General features: G+C 30.3%; 1 protein-coding gene across 1 annotated transcript in view; it reads right to left on the reverse strand.

Annotated features, from left to right (window-relative positions):
• The window catches only part of LOC124535075 (C3 and PZP-like alpha-2-macroglobulin domain-containing protein 8), a 240,584-nt gene extending 221,339 nt beyond the window's left edge, over positions 1–19,245 (reverse strand). Inside the window, exon 1 of the mRNA XM_047111123.1 lies at positions 19,052–19,245. The gene's annotated coding sequence lies outside the window, so the exon portion shown is untranslated. The remainder of the gene's footprint in view (positions 1–19,051) is intronic.
• Between the last annotated feature and the right edge of the window lie 1,270 nt (positions 19,246–20,515).

Below are 20,515 nucleotides of genomic sequence, written 5' to 3' on the forward strand. Positions count from 1 at the left end.
CGAATTGCGATTATTGCCATAATTCTTACGTTCATGATGTATACAGCAACAATTTTTAATTTTCATTTGTATATAACTAAGGTAACCTCATAATCTAATCTAATAAATTTGGGTTATGCGCAGCATATCTTATTCTTCCATACTTCTCTTTTTGACGTCAATCCATCCATCCCTTCTTTGGTCGTTTATTATTAATTAAGAACTTAATGTCAATAAAAAAAAAACATTTATATAATATATGCATAGAAACTGCCGAATACTATCTACATGCTATTTTATTAAACTACTATCGAAAACCTTATAGATGAATAAATTGTCGCACAAAAAACATAAAGCCAAAATACGGTCGACTTAATTGCGATAGCCGAAAAGAATCTCCCAACTGATTCCGGCGAGATACGCACACCGCATCACTAAACAGACATTATTATTTATTGAAAAAGGAGTAAATGTGAATGGGTGACCCATTTAGCTGTGGTCGTGAATAAATACGCAACCGATCAGCTCACTGTGGCCCTGCTTCTAAAGAATAGATTGTGACCTCTATAAATCTTCTATTCGTGACTAGGGGTCGAAGAAGGCATAAAATATATGGTTTAAGGTAAAGGAACTAGCGATTTGAGTACTAAGTAATTCAATAGTAATTATGATTGGTGTAATTTTTTAAATATTAAATAAAGGCTTTGAATATTTACGTTTTACAATGGTTAAGAATTTAAAGAGACACTTAAAGATATTCCAATATATCTTTCAGTATTGATTAAGTGCCTTTTTAAACATTTGAAAGGATCAGTTTTTTCTAATGGTATGAACCATTTTTTTTTACCGCAAAAACTTGATTTTTAATTTGCCATACAATTACTATGTCTATAGTATTGTGATAATGGTATTCTGTATATACGCTTTTTCTTATAGCTTAAGCTGTATCCCTGGAGAATCAGAATTTTTGTATCGAACCCTTAGTTATGCTAATGCATATGACCGGGATCTGCCGAATAAGGAAATAAATTGTGTGAGCTCGCTCCGAATTTATCGGTCTATCACGGACGTATTCCATACTAAGTGACATACCATGCACTGAAAAGATCCTATAGCAAAGTCTTGTGAAAAAATATGAATGTATAGTAGTTACATCTAAGTTGTGTCGTACTATAACAACGTCTTAATAAAATATTTCTCCCAGTACTGGACAAAATACTCCTCTCGTATTAACGCAGTTGCTCTGAAGTAACTCTACAAGAGCACGAGTGAGGTTGAATGTTACATCTGATAAATCATTTGGAAACTCATTAGTCACAATCACTCGCTTGCAGAGATTTGAAGATGCGATCTTCGACTAATATTCACATGTTCTCAGCAATGTGCTATTCTTATTGAATTTAATCAGATATGATCTTTGCACAGATTATTTTCTAAAATCAGACGGTTGAATTTTCTTGGTCTTTAACTAACTGTTCTACTTGTAACTGTTCATGAGAGTAATGAGCACATTTGAATATTTTATTTATTTCAAATATGCAATTTATATTCCTCAAATTTGATTCTACGAATTCAAAGTCACAAGGCAGACATTTTCTATTACGTTTATTGTAAGCTAAGTGCACTGTAATGTATGTTTACTCGCATTACCTGATAGGAAGGAAATCTGACACTAGCAGAATTATAAGACAAGAAAATAATGTCAACTTCCAGACGAGTTTGCTACTAAGAATTGCCATATTTCAAAACTAGAGCCTTGTAATCTGCAACCTCATGCACTAGAAGCAAAATTCAGTCAAATTACGTACATTATGATGATCACATAAAACGGTTTGTGTAAACTACCAATTAAATTTAGACGGTTAATACGTATTTCGTTGTGAATTCGTTTTGTATATTTACTGTTCCAAACAAGGCTTTTAAGAGCGAATGAAAAAGTCAATGTCAACTTGTCACGAGCCCATACAGCAATTTCCGTTAGAAAAGATAAATTTCTCCGTACCCTATTGACGTATCTTTGCGCCTGTTTAGACCTCGTCGCTCGTGGATTGATTGCTCCGTTTACGAGAAAAAAAAATGAATTACATTTTGATGACGTCTCTTTGATCTGGTGGGAACTGATAGCATTGATAATTGTTGGAGTTGACGTTTAATGAAAATGATAGAAATTGTCGAAAATTTTACCTTTATTCATTTAAATGTAATATGTTTTTACATATATTATATTTATATTCCTATATCTTGATTTGCATAGAGTTATAAGAAATACATTCTTATAAAAATATTGTTATTTAATATTTTCCTTCCATGAATCGACTAAGGTTTAAACTTATTTTAAGTAATTAATTGTTTTTCATTTTCATTCATTAAAAGAATTGCCCCTTAAAGATGATTTTAAGATACTTTAAACATTAACGTCATTACTGGCGACCTCATGTGCTATCCGAAGCAGGGTGACTTTACCAACTTTCTACATCTGGGCCACTACTGAGAACCCGGTTATATGGCAAGCAAGTTTGAGGGGTTCTTACCCACTGAAACCCCTTATTATTATTATTATATATAAATTTCTTAATAACAGATAGAAAGCTATAAAATTCTTGTTAAATACATGTCTTTCCTGTGTTGTGTTCTTGGTTTAGTAGGTATTGGTTCAAACCAAATAAAAAAAAGGAAAATATGTAGAAATGAGGCCTATTAGCAAGGACTTACTAAAAGTCCTTGCTCTGCATCTGGTTAAACCTAAAGATTTAATTAGGTTACTCAGAATTGAATCTATTTTTATATCATTAGTTACTCTTTATACAAATAGGTTAAACGTCAGTGATTTAATCCCAAGTCAGTTATTACAATCACAAAACCAAAGGAGACACACACTAGTAAAAAATATGCACACATGTTCAATGTAAACAATATGATAAGAAGTCATAAAAGAAACTTTTCCAAAGCTATTTATTTACGTATCCTCACACGCTAAAGCATCTGTGTTAGCGTGCACTACAATATTTGGCTTATATGTAGGCCACAGCAGGCGACGGCAACTTTTCGTCCGTAAATAACAGACACAAAATGTTGTTTATTATTTCACTAGCCGAGAAACCGCATTTATATACTCACAAGCAAATTCTATTCAGAAAAGTTTATTTTTTTATTACGTAGTGCACACTAATCACTTGCCAAGTATAGCTTGGTACGAGTGCAACGGAATTGGCACGAGTGCATATTACATGTTTATAGCAACACATTATTATTTAAAGTGCCTTTATATGGAATATATTATGTCGATTCGAATATTAATTTTGAAGTTCGAAACGTATTTTTTCTGAAACAAAAGAATATATGATAAAGAGGCTTTAGTCTTCCCACACTGTCGTATAGTATAATTTTTGAAGAAATGTGCTGAAATTTTGTTTGTGTAGGCCGCAAAAAAATCGAATTGCTAGATTCTATGAAAAACTACCACACATGCTTGTTGAATGGTAATTAATTAATTGTGAATCACATGGTAAAAAAAAAAGTATAATGACAATGAGATTTCGATAATAAATGCTATGATTGTCCAAAGTTATCTTATTTTTAAACTAAGCCAAAATTATTTTTTTAAAATTTGGTTTAATGTTTTGATCATATGCGAAATTGTTATATGAAAGACAAACATTACGCTTAGGCTTCAAAAAATCTTGAATTTTTGATGACACAAAAACATCTCTAAAAACGATAAATAAAATTGGCTGTTTTTATAAATTAATCCGATCAACTTCTCAAGCCCTTCCATTACAAAAAGTGTAAACCATTCCTTACACCATCAATATTTCAACCGTTGAAACTCTATGCTGTACTTTTGTTCCTGTGATGTCGTTGCTCACTCAACATTAAAACCGGAACATAGGCTTAGAAATTATTGATGTCTGGCCATCCAAATGGCAGGCTAGATTGAAATAATGTTCTACCTTTATACTCTAGGGGCCTCAAAACGTTGATATGTGATCAATTTTGAATTCGAAAATGGAACCTTAGATGTTCCCCATCAAAATGAAATGAAAATGTATGATTTAAATATGACTCGAAACAAAATATGTGATCGATCAATTTTACCAACGGAATATCTATGTTAAAAGGACGGTTCTAATTAAAAATAAATCCTTCGGGATATCGAATTTCAATTAGCAATGCTGTATGGTCGGATTAAATATAACAAATTACAGTCACACCTTTTAATTTCGACGTTTTAAAGTCAGATTTCATTTAGGCTACTCGACGGTCAATTAGTAAGTGAAAACAAAATGGCGACGATTTCGTTTTCGAATTTCGAAAAAAGGTTTTTTTTAAGAGTAATAATCTCTAATACTTGAATCTTGTAAAAGTATTCGACAAATATAACGATATATAAAATAAACACTTACAGGATTTACCAAATCGAATGTTAATCAATTAAGGTTTTAAAGAATAGCTTTATTTCAACACCGGCTTCAGACTTTAAATCTATATGGATTACGCACGACATTACGCATGCAGTAATTGTTTGTTTGTATATCGTTATTGTCAGTGATAATCACAGTCACAGATCTTAATAACTGTTTTATTATTTTATTTTTTATTTGTTAAATATTTCAGAGCATACAAAATTGTGTATTTTTAATCTTTATATCTTAAAAGTATTTTTCTTTTAATTATATTTTATAATTCTTTTCGATCGTTTTAAATTTCAAAGTTAAGTATGTCATCGATATAATAAAAGTTAAATCTATTTTAATATAAACAGTTTCAATGAGTCCTATGTGTGACTTCCAGGCAGGATATATTACATACATATGGAATTGTATACTAACATGATTTTGTAATTTTAAATGTTTACAAAGCGTAACTAGAGTCTTTTTTCCTTGTAGAATCTACATTCAGAACCGGTGGTAGCTCACAGTCACTTATTAAAGTTGTCAAATGATGATTCGGAAGTGCACGTAAAAGCCTAATTGAATAAAGTATAGTTTGATTTTTATTGATATGAAAAGATTAATACATACATAGTATATATACAATGGCAAGTTTTAATATCTTCCGAAGTTTATTTACGTCCTACAGATTTACTCACAACTGATTTCGTCTGACTGCAGATCCATATTATTTCAAAGAAGACACATCAAAGACTTTCAACCCCACTTGGTTTTCCGAACCAATTAATCCATAATAATAACCAACACGAGTATTAATATCTATTAAAATGTATGATACAAAGGGCGCGTTAATCAAGGCAAGCGGAAGGGTCATTTTGCATGACCTGACCGATATAACCTGACCTCTAACCGTTAAATTAAATCCGATGGGACTGTGCACGTGTTACGCTCTGCCTGATTTTGAACCTTTTTTACTTAATAAATATTTATTTAAATGCAAAATGGTAATTTCAGGGTTAGATAATTAACGTCTATAATTGGTATTTGATCGTGGATGATATGGGTCTTCTTAAAGTAAGCCTGCATGTTTTAAAAAATAATGTAAAAAAGTCGCTATTTCACTCATATTCAAAATGTTGTATGTAATATAATGTAATATTTAATTATTAAAGTTGTTACGACTTTTGTGTTCAGTGGAGTAAAAAAAATCAAATAAATTGCAAAAAACCTTGGCTAGCGAACAAGAGACCATTTTCGACGCTTCTTAAGTATTTTATGATCTTCTTATATTATAAAAAATATTAATGACACAGAAATAAAAGTAGTGTTAAAGTGTAAGCGTTAATAAGGGTTCGGTGTCTTTGAATATTCATTTGATGAACCCAGGATTTCAAGATGTCCGTGTATCGTTATAAAACAGCACTAGGCAAGGGCATTCGAAATTATATGGATTCAAAAATTCTGACTGATAAGTCATCGTATATTCTAACAAAATGATAATATATATGAAACAAAATAAATAAAAAAATTAACAAAAAGGAAAAAAACGACTTCAAGCAAAAAGTTGTAAAACAAATTAATAAAAAAAAAATGCGTATTCAAAATTTGTATAAGGTCGTTACAATTTTTGCTTTATTGGGAGCCGGTGTCAAAAAATAAATTATCAAAATCGTTTCATCCAGTGCAAAGTTAGGAGGTAACAAACATAAAAAATACAGATGAATTGATAACCTCCTCCTTTTTGAAGTCGGTTGAAAATATGCTTAAACTTTACATTACTAGATAGGTAAAATTTAAAAAATACTTTTCAGCATTAAGTTATTTGTAAGCATCAAATACTTGGGCGTATTATGGGACAGGTCTTCTTACGCTGGCTTGTGGTTTTTGGCGAGACACATTATCATATGAAGAATCTAATTAGCGCCTGACAGGTGAAGGGATTACATTACATGAAAGGAACAACCCTACTTGATGACCGTGAATTCGACTTATTATTTTAAGGATTTTATCTAAAAAAAAAAAACAAAACAAAAAACTCCTTAGAACAAAAAGTTTTAACATCTTATTACTCAATTTAGAAGAAAATAATGTAAAAAAAAACTAGAAATAATTAAAGATCAGTAAGTTAAGAAAATTGTGATTTTCTTAAAAGTCGAAGGTCCTACTTTATCATAAATAAGTTTTTCTCTGCTTACTTCCATTTTCTGCCATGCTGGTCAAAGTTATAATAGACTAATTTCCTTTTTTTAATACTCGTTAGACAAGGAAAATGGTCATTCAGATTAATGGCAAAATTATTTGATCAGCGCTTAAGATACTGGAAGATTGTCTTTCAATTTTGAGTATATTTTATTTGATGTTTAACTTTAATTACATTTTTTCAACCTCTATTGGGTTTCTATAGGTTTTCATCATAGGTCCGGCGTTTGGACAAATGCAGGAGGCATTCCTAAAGTCTAAATCAGATGACTTTATTGAAACACGCTGCTCGAATGCACGTTGGTGGATTTTTATACAGAAAGTTAAAGGTTCGAAGAGTGACACAATATAGATAATTTCAACTCGAAAGATTATACGAGGACAACACTGAGACTTATCAATAAAAATATTAAAACAAGAACTTGCGATTTAAAAAGAGAATGGACAAAAGCGGAACTAATTAGGTACTTGAAATGAGAAGCATTAGAATAATTAAACCGTAATATTGTGCAAGAGATACTTCCGAACCCTTAACGCTGATCGATCTGTATCAAAAATATTATGCCCCTTAACACGCTAAGAGCAATATTTTAAGGTTAACAAGACTTGTTATTAGTACTCGAAATATTGTTAGGGAATTAATTAATGAAGATAAAAATGCTATTGTTATAATAGTATTGGAATGAAAATAGACTTTTATGAGACTTTTTTAATTATTGACGATACAATTCTTTCGTTGTAGATTTAAATTTGAAAAATGTGCAAGAGAGTCCTCAAACATTTTATTCGAATCGTAACTGATCTTGTCTAAATCTGAAAATATTTGTCATAAAAAAACTTTTTGAAGTTTTTGTGATGAGCATGCTTAATATTTTTACGACAATTTTTGTGACAAACTTGCTTAATATGAACACTTTTCATTGAAGGTACACCTGTACTGTGTGTCTGGAACAATTGATGAAATACTATTATGTGTATAATGTCGGTTAATTCTAAGCAATTCGAAATAAATATGAACCAATTTTAAACATTAATATAACAGGCAAAAAGCAGAGACAAAGCAAGATTATCCTAAAGTAGTCAAAGTCGACACCAGGCGACCCACTAACCTGTAACTTCATACTAATTGTAGTATCTACTAACGACCCTCTAGGTATCATTTCAGGTCGCTTCTTATCTCTAAGCCGCTGAAAGTCGCTGTGAGTTTTTATAACTATTTCTTAGATGAGTCTTTCACATCACTATCTTGCTTATCTTCTTAGACAGCTGACCAAGCGAAGTGTTCGCTATACTTGCCTGATTTAACTGTAGTATTCATGTCTAAACTAATAATAATGCTGGCAAATATTTTGATTCATATTGGTGTATAAATAAATTTTAGATTTCGAATTTAAATTTTAAAATTAGAATATACAAATACTTTTTTTCCTAAAATTTATCATCACGTAGATTGTCAATATGTAATGTGTATCTGTTAAAAATAAATGTCATTGAAAAATCGTTTAATTTTTGATGAGGTCATGGATTCTCATAATTGTAGTAAATTGAAATATTCTCTCGTTTTTCTTTTCCTAATCTTTTGATGGGTCTCTTTGTTTGCGCTGGGAATTAAATATTGAAACGGAATAAATTGCTTTCGCGTGAATATTTTATAAATATGCCTTTCGAGTTGCCAGCTTAATACCTTTCATTAGGCTTATCTTTGTTACTTTCATATTTAACATCTTACTAAAAATAAATAACATTGATTAAAATGTGAAAATTATTATTTAAATAAAAAATATTTTAATGTTTCCCACGAACTATACAATAATATATGACATCATAAATACCTGAAATATTTTATTGAATCAAGCTATATCTATATCCTAATTATTATTACGTCATTAAAACCTTAGTACCTTGTCGCAATATCCTGTCTCATCTTCAAGATCATATCCATCATTATTGAATACATTTAGTACAAGGATAATACCCTTAATACCCTCTGAATCTGAGAACATCGCTTTGAAAAGAAGCGGCAGGAAACTCATTAGGACGCTGCCATTTCTCCGGCTCCATACTTTGTCTACAAACAAAAGCAAGTGAAACGTCTGATCCGAGCAAATTCGACGGTTATGTTACGACGAGGGAATAATACTGTACAAATGATGAACCAGATTAGGGTCCGTATACGGAACGTTGTAATTGTTAGCTATCTAGTGGCATTGTTCGCGAGACACGATACGAGATGTGGTACAAAATACGAGAGTTCGTGACGAGTAATAAATTATGGGCAATTAGATCGATGAATACTTAAAGACGTATACCGTTACTATAACTACTTAGATGAATATATTTTGCTTAATTGATTAGTGATTTTTTTTATTTCGTCTTCGTATCGGAAAATCACTTCGGATTGAATCATGAATAATTAATATTTAAAAATATCTGACGGTGATGAAATTTAACTTTTTTAATTTACAATTTTTATATACGTTTAAAATAATATACATGTTAAATTTGTATAAAGTTTTATTTATACACACTGTAAAAATATGAGTTAATTTGTGTAAATGTATTTTGATCAAATATTATTTGATATGCTTTAAGCTTCGTAATGTTTACAGTACATTTTTAAAAGGATACTTTAGTAAAGGAAGCGTAGAGAAAATATAATAAAATTAATATAATTACAAACACAAGGATTTTACGACAAATACATGTGAGAACTCATACTTTTTGTTATACCAGTAGATGACATATTTCAAGAAACGCACGAAGACCAAAATACTTAAAACCACTATCGATCGCGCTTCGAACCTAATAAATAAATCTTTGAGTGATACGTTGCATTCATTCAATCAGCTGCTTGTAGATAATTAATAAGCTCACTTTGAGTAAAATGAACATCCTTTATATATTTCTATACCATAATTGACTTGATATTGATAGTTTAATCAGTAGTAGTTTTTTGACTGGCATAAATACAAACACAAGTATTGGTATTGGCAGTAACATTTATAGATGCGGAAATGTAATAGAAAACAAATAATTCTATAACGTTTTCATATTTTTAATATTACATAAATGAAATGACAAATGGATATGATTGATAGGAAACCGTCACTACCGTCTATAAAATATATGTTAACCATTCCTTATATCGCCTATACACCACTAACCTTGGAAATTAAGGGGACTACATGAGCTAAATGCAAGTTTTAAAATGCCAAAAAGTATATAATCCAATGCAATAAACCAAATGAAAAAAATATATGTTAATCTTCAGGATAGATGCTAGTTATTAATTGTGGTGAAAACATGATGTAATTAATTTGGTACGATAGAAAAAAATCGCAAAGTTACCTCTAAAAAAGTCTTTTTTTGTTTTTTAACTACACTTATATACCTTCAATAATTTTGGTCTTTTGTCAGATTATTCTACAAACAATATACTAAAAATTTATTATCTTAATTATTTAGTAAAATCAATAGATTTTTTTTAAATCAGATTTTCTTATTTTCGACCAAAATGCGTAAGCATGTGTGCGTGAGCGCCTCGTACAGACACTGCCGGCCGAGGCCTGTTGCTATACAGACGTGTCGCTCTTTTCACCGCATCGTTGCGAATAAAATCTCGTAGATTTTATTTTTGTGTAATTTTAATTGTAAATTAATTGTCGAATATTATTCTTTTATGTAAATAAATATATTAAGTTAAAATAGTCTAGTTGTAGTTAGCCATTTATTTTTTTGTTAAGTTATTTTTTATAAAGTTTAATTTTGTAAACATGGGAAATAAAGTACAATCTGTGAAGAAAACTAAAAAACGTTCATATAAATTAAAAAGCCGAACATATGAAAGATAATATGAAAAGGTAAGAGTATTTAATTAGTAAACATATATATATATATATATATATATATATATATATATATATATAAATAATGATTATTGGAAACATTTATTAAAAACAATGCAATTAGTTCGCATAGAATCAGATTTTTCGACAGAATTCTTAGAATCACCATGGAGTATTTGGTCAATGCAAGCAAATCCAAGATGAATGTGCGGGTTCGATCCCCGCACTTTGAACTAAAATTTTATTATTTTTAAAGGACTATATTTAAATATATATATATATATTTTATAATTATTAAAATTTAATTCCTAACAACTATGCATTTATTTTTTCAGAATTAAGAAAATCGAAAAAAAATAACACGGAAGCTATTTCTATTACGTTAGAGTTTAATTTTATCAATTTTGTTTATAATAGGAAATATAGTTATGTATGGATGAAATTTAATAATAAAAAAAAAAAAATACAAATTAGCACATCACATGAATATTTAGTGGTGCTTGCCTGGGTTTGAACCCGCAATAAGATGCGCGCGTTCTACCCACTGGTCCATCTTGAAATATGTAATTGTTGTGAACCAAAGAACTAAAATATTTAGAAGTGTCATATACGTAATTCAATATTTTTTAAAGATTGGAAATAGTATCAATTGAAAAATTTGTGAAAGTGGGTGAAATATTAATTGCAAGTATCCAAGATATTTTAATAACGAACGACGACGAACGAATAATTAAAAAAAATATTTTAATAAAAAAATTGAAACGAAATTTATTTGTTTTTTTGTTAAACCAAAAATAAATAAAAATATTTGAATTTAATTGAATCAGTTTTATTTCAAATATCAGTCAAAAACAATACAAATAATTCTAATATCCAAACTATTTTTATGAGATTTATGACTAAACCCACTGTGATTGACCGAGTTAACCAATAATTCTACTAAACCGACTTGACGATATTATTTTTATAGTAACTTTTTGATGCTGACTTTTTTAACTTAATTTTTTTTCTTTGTGTACCGATATTAGTAAAACGAACAAACTCTACGCTTTTTGTCAGTGTACAAATTACGAACAGTTCCAATTTTATTTAAGAAATCGCTTAACAAACTTACAAAATTTAAAAATAGGTACGATTTAATATTTAGTATTACAACTAATTGAATTGATACAGTAAAAATTAAAGAAAGGAATGTTTAAATTAACTATGTTTTGTACATAAAATAATAATAATTTAAGTTTAATTAATTCAGTTTAATTTTATCATAATTTTTTAAATGACACAAAGAAATTAAAATAATTCTGTTGTCCTGTCTATTTTTATGAAATCTATGATTGATAGAATTGATAGAATTGACTTCGCTTCGCTTTCGCTCGGCGCGGCGCGCGGCGGTTCGGCGCCATCTGTTGGAATATTCAGGCGTAACCTCGCCGCCTCGCTAAGCGTAGTGCGCGCGGGGACATGCCGTTTTTGTCGTTATTGTAAGTGTGTGCGCGTGATTCTCAAGGGCAATTAGCTCCTGTAGTCCCCTTAAGATGTTACATTTCATATGCGTTTTATACTGGCTTATTTGACTTTTTAATCCGTTACAGTATTACGATTTGGTGCTAGAACACCAAATGTATTGTCGGTACCTATCCAGACGTGCACATAATCTCTTCACCAAGTAATATCAAATGTGTTATCAAAAAAACAAACTGTCAAAAATGTTAATTTTACATCGAGTTCATGTAGTTAATACAACACTGCGGCGTGTCGACGATATTGAATATATTTCATGTACTATATTTATATTGTAGTATAAAATAAACTTACATTTTGATTTTCGATTCAATACCGATGAGTAATTTCAATTTATGGAAATTCGAGAGTACGATTAAATTATTTTGTAGGTTAAATGGTTGTATTTCGTAAATGTATATTTAAGCTTTTGTTTTAAAAAAAAAACTTTAATAAAGGTTATAAAGTATCAAAATTTAGAATCAATGGAATCTAATACTAAATAAATAATATCCATATAATATTACTAAACATTATAATCATAAGATTTATTTGATAGCTATTTCGAGGTGCTTTCTATATGAATAAGGAAATTATCAAATTTCCGAACCGTCAAATAATATTAACAAATGCTCAAACTAAATGTCTTTTCATAAATGAGGCATTTTAATTAATACAAGATTATAAAGATTTTAAAAAGGAAGGTATTAGTATTCGTTAATTTTATATGTGTATCGTCGATAATAAAATGGAGGTTTTTTTGATAGGCTATAATTTTTTTATCGATAGTTTAATATTCCTTTTCTAAATTGACTCAAATCTACCCATGAGATTATAAAGGCTTATAGATTGTAAATTGATTTAGGTATTTTCAACTCTATTTTAAAACCTATACATAAATACTCATGAATACTAAACTGCGTAACGGTTATAGGATTTGAATAAAATTTTATGTATAAATTAGTTTTCAAAACAAATAAAAACCATTGATTGTACGTAAAATATATTTATCGAGTAGAATTTAAATGAATTTATTTTTTAAATGTCATATGTTATTTTATAGCAGCATAAGCGGGCGTGCAAATGGTACCCGGTGGTAAATTGACGCCACTACTGTAAAGGCGTCATAGATAGAGGGCGTAAGAAAATTTAATCATTCCTTACAATTTTCGTCACTAAGATTTAGGTCCCATGTGTCTGATAATCTGGGTCACTCACCCTTCAAACCGGAATACGAGAATACTAGGTACGCACAAAGTCCTTTTCTAATCCTTAGTCAGCACAGTCAGAACAAATCTGTCTTGACTATTTATGTATGTATGTAATAGGCATTTCAGCTATTCCGCCTAATTTTTTTGCAGAAACTCTCTAGGTTTGCAGAATGCATGTAATGGGATTTCTATCGTGAACCGTCTATCCTAATTTGACCTGCGCTTTACCTTATAGATACTACCTTTGATTAAACTCTACAGATTTTAACACAAACTGTTTAATTTAGTATAATGAATTCGATTTCAGTAAAAAAAACAACAAGCGCAGTAGGTAGGAACGAGAATCATAACAGACTCCAGGCTTAACCCTGATCATATAACACATGATTTTTAATGTTTTAAATGGTATTTATAATATTATCCCTTGAGCGATTTTGATGAAAAAAGTCATATGGCTCGGTGTCCATGTACAGGAAATTCTACGTATTGTATCCTCACATTAAAACATCTTGTAGTAATAAGATCGAAGCCTCCCTCTCTTTCTCCATAGTCAAGATAACTATACTATTTCACTACTAACGATCCAAACATTTCACTGTTTAAAGTTGCTCAAAATGAAATCCTGTCGCAATCTTGGCGTAACTTGAGCCATTTGTTACGCTGCGAACGCTATCAAGATCGAAAACTTCGATTTGTTTCCTATCCGTAACACATTTTAGTGATCATTTTTTAAAATAACTTTGTGCCATGTGTGTTTTAAGATGTCGATGAAACAGTGATGAAATAGTCGTAACTGCCCAAGGCCTTACATAAAAACCGCTCTTAGTATTCATGATCATACATTCCATTGTGATTAGTAATCATTTGTTTCTTAGGTTGAATTATTTTTCATGAAAGTTTTCAGTCGTGGCGGTCTATAAACGACACCAATTAATTGTCAAGAGCATATTTTGGTGCAAAAGTTCGTGCAAAAATACGAACGCACTCTATCTACATGCCATCAATCTTATAATCAAACGGCGAATACGCCACAGCAGAAAAGAGCTCAATCTAGAGTTAGCAAGAAATAACGGCTTCACGGCACATTTTTGACGGTACCAAAATTCGGATAGAAAAACTATTATTTATTTATTGGCCTAAAACGGGGCTTGAGCCCAGGACCAATAAATGTCTGTTCACTACATATTATGGAACAAAGTCCCCCGGCCGCGTTTGTCTTTCCGTATGTTCTCGATAATCTCCAAAACGACTGAACGGATTTGCATGCGGTTTTCAAGAGTAGATACACTGATTCATGAGAAAGGTAATAAATATTTAAGAATAACTTATTAAGTGTTTTGTGTATATAAGTAGAACGATAATTGTTAAACATGTCGGAAAAAAAATCAAGCCCCCAGGGAGTTTTCATTTCAATATAAAGATATTTCAATAACAGTTAAAAATATAAAAAAGAATCTTAAGTCCCCCCGTGCGAAGTCAGTACGGGCCGCTAGTAACCAATAAAAATCGTTATAAAAATAGTGACAGTAAACAAAGGTCGAATTTTCGAATTAGGGCAAGTGCCACTCAATTTTGAAGTGGCAAATTCGTGTTTACAATTCATCTCGCGATCGGCTTGGCAAACATCGTGAAAAAATCTCGTTTGTATCCGAAGATTTACTCAAATATAGAAAATACTAGTGTAGACGGTCTCACACAAGACTCTGAATTCTTAGCTATAGATATTTTAGCAATTTTAGGTGATGATACTATCTTTAAAAGTTGATATTTGTTAGTATTTTGATATCCAAATTTTGGAGGAATTCAGATACCAAAATATATGAGTTTACAAACTAACGGTTGTGAAAATAATAAGCAAATTCACTCCTACTACGATGAATATAATAAACATACTATGAATCTTGCCACCACTGCTAAAATCACGATAACTCCTGTTAAATATTGTTTATTTAAAAATTGTAGCCGGCGTGATTAAGACTATCAAAAAGGCGTGATTATGATTGAAGTACTATTAAGTAAAGAAGAAGAAACCTAAATAAGAACAGAAAATTGCTAATAGTACAAAGATACTGGAAGCCATCATTAAGATACCGCCATATCTATGCAACAAAGTAATTCTGAACCCTCTGTGTTACAATTATCTCACTTGATACCGTTTGTGTGGCCGTAACTCTTAAAGCTCCTTTAGGGTTTCACATCTTATCAATGTCTATCGTATCCTCTTTGGCATTCTTGACTTTTATACTTACATAAAAAACGCGTCAAACGAATCTGCTTCTTAAAGGACATAAATTCAAAGATGAAAAGGTCTTTTTCCAAGGCACTCGAAGGAAATAATTTAGTGGCGGTTAAAATCCGCTTTTCCGTTCGTGTTTGTTCGGTATATTGTCTATTTTTTATCCTCTTTTATGCTGCCCTTAAGGAAAATTAATTAAGTGCTATTGTTCTTTTTGAGTGCCGTTTTGTAAGCAGCTGGCGTTTCTATGTTTTTATTCGCTCCATGTGTGTTGTTCCTTTGTGGTGGACTTTGTATGAAATATGAAATGTAAATTGGTACATAAATTTAGTTGCAATTTTATTTTTAAACTTTTAAAATAAATCTTCGCTCATAATAAGATTTTCATTGTAACAAGCCAGGTTTATATACATTATTCTCTAGCGCCCCAGCTCCCAATGAATGGACTAAAATCTACGTTATATTACAAATTAATTGTTAGGCAGACTACCTGCATTAAATAGGTCCCCTAGCGGGTCACAGATAAGAATATAACTTATTTTCAAAAAACAAAATATTTTTAACTTATCTACTTTGTATAAATGTACGAAACAAAAGTTAAAAAGTTTTTCCGGCGACCGTAAGTCTGGCTTTAAGCCGTGACTTCAAACTTACCGCAGAAATTCTAAAACAATGCTTCGTTAACGCAGCCGTTTTCGGAGATTATTATTTAATTAATTTCACGTATAATATTCATATAATAATATTATACAAAAAAAACAATTGTTCTTTCATTCTCTTGTTCTTTTATAAATGCAAAATTTTGTAAATATAAAAGAGTTCACTTAATGTCATTTAATTAAAAATGATTTTCGCACCGTATAACAGATTAGACAATTCCTTCCCAGTTATTAAGGATATGGTTGGAGTATATACTACCATACACATCCATGTTCCGTTGGTACAAACTTGAAATATTGCACCACCTTAAAAAAGAAGCAAAAGCTATTAATTTTGCTTGGATTTCAGCCCACAATCCTCGGATATAACCGGGCAAATCTTTTCCCACAACGCCAACACAATTCTCTAATATTTACAAAAGACATTTATGCATTAAAAAAAATACAAGGATATTAAGCAAACGGAGTAAGGTTATATTTTCCTTATTGAGGCTCTTTATACGTTACAAGAACCGACAGCTGGGATGGAAAAAGAACTTGGAAATGTATAAAAACAATTCCTATCCCTTCGAGATATGACTCGTATATTTCATTGTGTTTTTCTCGAGAAATGATCGCACGACTTGTGCTTATTACGTAAGACGATCCAATTTTCAATGACAAAATAAGATATTATGAAAACACGCCATTGAAAAAATGAATTGACTTTCTTGATGTTGTGTTTTAAGAAATAAACTGAAGTGCAAGGTAATGTTTTGTACTCTTTTTTTTTGATTAAAGTTTTGTCGATGACTGAATTATATTTGTTAAAACAACTCCTATTTCGAGACATTGAAGACTATTCCACTAAAAACAACAATTTTAAAATAATTCTTGCCCGCGTCTTTGCTCACTTTTTGAAGGATTGATCGTCAGGCATTTAAATATAACCTTTTCTTAAGCTTGAACTCCAAGGAAGGATCTTGTAGTTCAAGCTTTCTTCATATATAATTTTATCAAATACAATTTTTGCAAGCGTGCGCGTTTATTTTTCAGTATGGAGATTTACTTAAACTTATTAATTTTGTACTAGGCAGCTTCTGTGGTATTAAGTTTATTATATTTAGTAAATTAAGTCGTTAATAGAAGGCACCCAACGCGACGGCGGAGTGGTGTCATGCGCGAGGGTTGCCGGCAGTACTGAACAGTATTTGGACATTGCAGCGTGAGTGTGCGTGAGCGTGATTATTATTTTATATATAATTCTCAAACAAAGGTAAGTTACTTCTTATTACATCAGCTATCTTGCAGTGAAAGATTTATCAAAATCAGTCCTGCCGTTCTAGAGATTATCCGGAACAAACAGACAAATACAAATATTACAAATAGACACCCAAATTTTATTAAATGTATAGATTACATAGCAGTGACAAAATATCTTAACTTCTCAAAGACAGACAGACGTACATTTTTACAAGTTTAGGGCTCACACATTCTACTCCCTCAGTTCAACAGCTTGATGGACGATAAACCGTCACGACCAAAGATATATCAGGCGAGACCAACGACACACTCACACACTCCTTACTCACTATTTCCGAAGCACATATATGTAACTCAACCAACTCGTTAGCTCGGGGTGTGCTGGAGAGAATTTGACAAAAGACTACTGGCGATTTTATTATCTCTACTCGACATTCGAATTTATAAACTAGTAGACTCTACATCGCTATGAGATCACTAAACCGGTATAATTTGCATTATCCCAAATAATAAGTCAAATAAAAATATAATTAAAAGAAGCTTTCTTGCAAACTCGTACTCATAAAGTGTACTTAGTTCTGTGCAAACATATTTCACCTTGACCCTGACTCAGCTTACGTATCTTGTGTTATAAAGAAAACTGGATTTTAAATAAGGTTTTTCATTTTGTACTTTAATTAAAAATGTCACACACATGTATAAAATTACGAAAATTGTTATATTGGATCTAGTAGTTCTATATACACACACGCTTACTACATATATTAATTAGTATTGCTATTTACACACACTTAGACAAGTGTCTAAGTGCGTGTATGTATGTAATTAGACCCATTGAAGACATAATAATATATTAGACAAGTCATTATTGCATTGAAATTATAAGGAATGGTGCAAGTCTCACCAGTGACCATACTATGTATTCATTTTATGTGTGTATGATATAGAATTCTGAATAAAAAAATTATCATTATCATTATTATTCTAGGAAATCTTTAATCGAATAGAAATCTATATATATAGTCAATAATATAAAAAGATAAATATATTATATAAATATATGTATAATTCTGGTATAATCCACAATTATAAAATCTAAGAATTATTCCGCTACCTTCATCCACTAATTTGATTTTCTTTTCGGTAAACAAATTAAATATACACCCTTATTGTAGTAATGAAAGTAAAAATGTTGTAATGAATTTCTAGAAAGTTAATCTGAATAGTAACCTTATAATATAGAATATACATTGTGTTGACCATTTTCTTTCACAGAAACATTCCTAAAATGAATTTTTAAAATATCATCTCTTCCTCAGTTTTTTTGACCTCACATTTTAGTCTTTGTTTTAATTTTTATACAAAGCTTAGAAGGAAACTCACTTTAATAGCGTAATACAGGAAAGGCTACCGAAATATTATATGTATATTTCTATTTTATTTAAATATAAAATACTATACAATATACGACCACATTTATAAAAATATTAAATCTGCTTTTGACTCATTAAAACATTGTTGATTAAAATTCTTGTTTTGAGATATTTAAAACGTTATTGAAAAATAATAATAAAAGCATAGTTTAACCGAAATACAGCATAAAAAAATACACTGATAAGATCAAAACAACAAATATAGTGTATAACTATAAAAATCGAAAATTATCTTAAATGTTTAAGTATTGTAATTCTTGTAGCGAATCCTTTATCTTAGATTTTATCTGCAAAAATCTTGATATTGTATAATCGATGTCTGATGAGAACCAAAACAAATATTGATATCAACTTACCTTTCGAACCACGTGTTTATCAACGTCCAAAAACACTGAACAATCACTATAATTTAAATTAGCGTCTTATCAATAATCCTTTTGATAATTATCATTTCAATCGAATTGATAATTCGCGAATGCTAATACGTATCAGGCGGGGCTAAATCGTGTCAAGGTCTCTGAATTGACTCCGGCGTAGACGTCCGCTCTGTAGCCGGTCTACGGTACGACAGCCTCACGTTGCTACGAGCTACGCGGGGATCCGCGGCCAATCGAAGCGAGGCTGCGTGGATTGGAGTATGCTCTCTTTTATTATTAATTTTAAAAAAAATAGTTATTAGTATTATATATAGGTTTTAATAAAGAAAAACAATTTCTTAAAACAAACAACTTTAGTTTGAATGTTATGAATAGTCTAACAGAATATTTTTTCAATAATTATTTATTTTTTATTAAAGGCATTGCATTGCAAGCTTAAAAAAATTGTATTTTATCATTTTAATAAATATTAAGTATAAATACATATTTATTTATATACGGAGGTTTTTAAAATATAAAACAGTAAAACTGTAATAACAAAGTTGAATGTTTTCGTTAAAAATCCCTACTATATACTCTATAAATGTTCAAATTAATAAATAACAATATTACAATTATTCTTCAGATACAAACTACAAAGGGAATATCATGTAGAGCATAATACCGTTCGTAGCATTATAAATACATAGGAAGGAGATAACAGTCCAAGTTGGGCAATTGCGTGCCTGTGCTGAAGAGAGATAGCAAGATACTTACTGTATCTTGTAAAAGCAGGATAGATATATAAAGAAGGTTAAGTTTCTTCAAATCATTGAAATATATTAGGTTTTATTTTGCTAATTGACTCCTTTGAATCAGATAAGCTGATTTTTACTTACATTTATTATGATCTTTAAGAATCGCTTTCAGAAAAAAATTGGAGAATTAATCGTTTCTTTCAACTTTGCATGCGTGGAATGCATTTGCATATCATGTTTAGTTAATGTATTTAATGTAATACATTTTATAACAGCATTACTTAATTTAGTTTTTTCATTATTAAAGCGTAAACAGTAAATTTCAATGTTATTGCAAATATTTTGTATGGAAGTTGAGGTTATAATATTAACAATTAATATATTAACAGTTATATTCTTATAATTATTAGTGCATTTATGTTATACCTGAAATAACTTAAAGAATATATGGTCATTTGAAATTTACTGATACATTTTCATTGTAACTTAATATATTCTAGTATTCAAAAATACTTAATACAGGAAAACTTGTAAACCTTCTCGCATGAAACAGGAATTGTAAAAATTGCATAATATATTCAGTAGTAACTTGTAATGTCCCACTGATGAGATCCTCGTGAGTTGAAGATTTTAAGGGTTTTATCCACCACGCTGTTGTAATGCAGATTGATGTATTTATGTAGACTTTTATCCAGCACATGCAGAT

This window comes from Vanessa cardui, chromosome 14 (genome assembly GCF_905220365.1).
Source record: "Vanessa cardui chromosome 14, ilVanCard2.1, whole genome shotgun sequence".
NCBI classification, from domain to species: Eukaryota; Metazoa; Arthropoda; class Insecta; order Lepidoptera; family Nymphalidae; genus Vanessa; species Vanessa cardui.